General features: G+C 40.5%; 1 long non-coding RNA gene across 1 annotated transcript in view; it reads right to left on the minus strand.

Annotated features, from left to right (window-relative positions):
• Positions 1-513: 513 nt before the first annotated feature.
• LOC139026613 (uncharacterized) overlaps positions 514-3,634 on the minus strand; it is a 16,737-nt gene continuing 13,616 nt past the window's right edge. The window contains exon 2 of the long non-coding RNA XR_011478465.1: positions 514-1,331. This is a non-coding gene — a long non-coding RNA (uncharacterized lncRNA). The remainder of the gene's footprint in view (positions 1,332-3,634) is intronic.

A 3,634-nucleotide genomic window follows, 5' to 3' on the forward strand; every position in this document is an offset into this window, starting at 1 on the left:
TTGCCTGTTCTTGCTGTGAGATGTTACCCCACTCTTCTACCAAGGCACTTGCAAGTTCCCGGACATTTCTGGGGGGAATGGCCCTAGCCCTCACACTCCGATCCAACAGGTCCCAGACGTGCTCAATGGGATTGAGATCTGGGCTCTTCACTGGCCATGGCAGAACACTGACATTCCTGTCTTGCAGGAAATCACGCACAGTACGAGCAGTATGGCTGGTGGCATTGTCATGTTGGAGGGTCATGTCATGATGAGCCTGCAGGAAGGGTACCACACGAGGGAGGAAGATGTCTTCCCTGTAACGCACAGTGTTTTTTGCAGTCTAGTACGACAATTGAGATGCACCGCCAGGCGGAAACAAAACTAGACTATTGAGATGTACCCCTAGAAGGATATTAGACCACACTATTGAGACTCACCCCTAGAATGATTATGAGAGGCCATTACATGCGACCCAAAGTGTCATTATATTCTAACAGTAATGAAAAAAATGACAAATCTATATTCTACGAGTGTTACATAATATATTAGATTTAATGATAACAAGACAAGTACAAACCTGCCGAGGCTCTACAACAGTTTTAAAACATTGTAGTGGTTCACATTAGTCCCTTAGTCACTTTGACACTTCAGTGATATGCCCAAAATAACACATTTAAATGTAAATATAGTTACAGCAGTTCATAATTAAAGAGGGAACTATGATCAAATAAAAACATAAAACAATTAAAAATAAATAAATTGTACAATAGGAAAGTTTCTTTTAGTTATTTTCATTATAAACATTTTGACGGATAAATAGTGTGGAAGTGTGAATATATCATGAATTGATGTCTGTGAGAGGTTAAGTGTTAAATAATAGTAACGTGTAAGATAAGGGCCTAGCTTCCATCAAATCAGCTGTTTACCAGCGATAGCCGACAGCTAGTGTTTTGGCAATGTCTGCTTTAGGTATATTGCCTGGGAACCGCTTGTGAATTTGACAGTTCTTTTATTTAACTAGGCAAGTCAGTTAAAATATATATATATTTTCAATTTTAGAACTTCCTTGTTCAGGCGCAGAACAACAGATTTTTACCTTGTCAACGTGTTGAATATATAATGTAGATATCTATCCATATTTGACATCCACGTCCTCGGTGTCCAGGGAACAGTGGGTTAACTTCCTTGTTCAGGAGCAGAACGACAGCTCAGGGATTCGATCTCGCAACCTTCCGGTTACAAGTCTAATGTTCTAACCACTAGGATACCTGCCTCTCCTCTAACCACTAGGCTACCTGCCTCTCCTCTAACCACTAGGCTACCTGCCTCTCCTCTAACCACTAGGCTACCTGCCTCTCCTAAGAGGTGAAAAGGCTTTGCTAAAACCCAGGCTTCCGTCGTTCCATTGTCAGATCGTTTCGGTAAGTTGTATGAATTCTCATTACTGGTTGCATAGGTTTCTGTTCTACCTTCTGTTATTTGACAATGCTGATGATGATGATGATGATAATGATTTCTGAGGGTTGTCCATTTTCCCTCCTTCTCCTGATAGGAGTGGATCTGTTAGTTACCGACATGACCCTCGTGTTCGACAAGCAGTCTTCGGTTCCCAGCTCAAGCAGCGTACCAGCACTTCTCACCAGCAGTTTCACCTCCCTGAACATTCTATCAGGAAGCATCAGTGCTGGTAAGTATTAATCCTCAGGTGCAGACTGGAACATCTGGCATTTTGGGCAAATGCCCAGATGGGCTGGTCCATTTTCAGTCCAGTGGGCCTGTCTAACGTGTTTTCTGGGTGTAAAAATTATAATTATCTGGTTAATAATTTGGGGGGAATGAGACAATATGGGCCAATTTCTGGTCAGTCGCCCTGTTTCACTGTCACCGTACACATCTATACGAGCAAAGTCAACATTTAACAGAAACATGAAAAGACAATCCCCTTTTGTAATTTACTGAACAATATCTCTGTTTTTCTACTTTTTCAGGGTCATAACACATCAGGAAGTGCTCCCGAGCACTGCCTTCTCTCAGGCTGCCTTGCCTCTCAGTTTGGCTCTGCTAATGGTACAGCTGCTGGCTAGCTAATAGCCTGGGGCATAGCTGCTGTGGCTCTGCTAGCTGCTAGGCTAGCTAATAGCCTGGGGCATAGCTGCTGTGGCTCTGCTAGCTGCTAGGCTAGCTAATAGCCTGGGGCATAGCTGCTGTGGCATTGGTTTAACCAATCAACAGTTTCCCAGCTTTAGTTGCTACACCCATTTTTTTTAACTTATAAATTAATTATATCTACCCATTGATTCAAATAGAATATAACATATGAATGCCTCATGAGTTTAGCTCAACTGTCGTACATTTTTATTACCAAAACAGAGGCGGGGTGTGAATTTCTTATTGTTTCAATTAAGGATTCTAGCTTTAAGAAATGTATTTATATTATATTATTATTTTACATATTTATATATGTATTTTTATATTATTATGTACATATATTATCTATGTATTTATATTATAATTATTATTTTACATATATTATCTATGTATTTTATTTTTATTATTACATATATTATATATGTATTTTATTATTATTATTATTTACTATATTATATATGTATTTTTTATATTATTATTATTTTACATATATTATCTATGTATTTTATTATTATTATTATTTACATATATTATATATGTATTTTTTATTATTATTATTTTACATATATTTCTATGTATTTTAGGTACATTTCTTACATTCATACACAAACAAAACATAGCTAATGTACTTTTTGATGTCGAGTATGATATTTGTGAAATCCTTTAAGAATGCTTATTGTTTTTTTGATATTCATAGTATTATAGTCAAGGGATTATTGCTTTTTTAGGGATTTTTATTTTTACAAACCAATAGTAAAATGTGACAAGTTTAAAAGGATATACCTTGGGCTAGATTCCATCTGATCTACTGCTGAATGACATCCGAATAGCGGTTGTTTTGACGGTGTCGTAGGTGGAACTGCATTAGAGCAGTGAGGTGGCAGGTAGCCTAGTGGTTAGAGTGTAGAGGTGGCAGGTAGCCTAGTGGTAGAGGCAGGTAGCCTAGTGGTTAGAGTGTAGAGGTGGCAGGTAGCCTAGTGGTTAGAGTGTAGAGGTGGCAGGTAGCCTAGTGGTTAGAGTGTAGAGGTGCAGGTAGCCTAGTGGTTAGAGTGTAGAGGTGGCAGGTAGCCTAGTGGTTAGAGGAGAGGCAGGTAGCCTAGTGGTTAGAGGAGAGGCAGGTAGCCTAGTGGTTAGAGGAGGGAGGACAGTGGCCTAAGTGGTTAGAGGAGAGGCAGGTAGCCTAGTGGTTAGAGGAGGCAGGAAGCTAGTGGTTATAGAGGAGGCAGGTAAGCCTAGTGGTTAGAGGAGAGGCAGGTAGCCTAGTGTTAGAGGAGAGGCAGGTAGCCTAGTGGGTTAGAGGAGGCAAGGTAGCCTAGTGGTTAGAGGAGAGGCAGGTTAGCCTAGTGGTTAGAGGAGAGAGCTAGCCTGTGGTTAGAGGAGGCAGGTAGCCTAGTGGTTAGAGGAGAGGCAGGTAGCCTAGTGGTTAGAGGGCGGAAGCCTATGGTTAGAGGAAGGCAGGTAGGCCTAGTGTTAGAGGAGAGGCAGGTAGCCTAGTGGTTTTTAG

This window comes from Salvelinus sp. IW2-2015, unplaced genomic scaffold (genome assembly GCF_002910315.2).
Source record: "Salvelinus sp. IW2-2015 unplaced genomic scaffold, ASM291031v2 Un_scaffold5261, whole genome shotgun sequence".
In the NCBI taxonomy this organism is placed as follows: Eukaryota; Metazoa; Chordata; class Actinopteri; order Salmoniformes; family Salmonidae; genus Salvelinus; species Salvelinus sp. IW2-2015.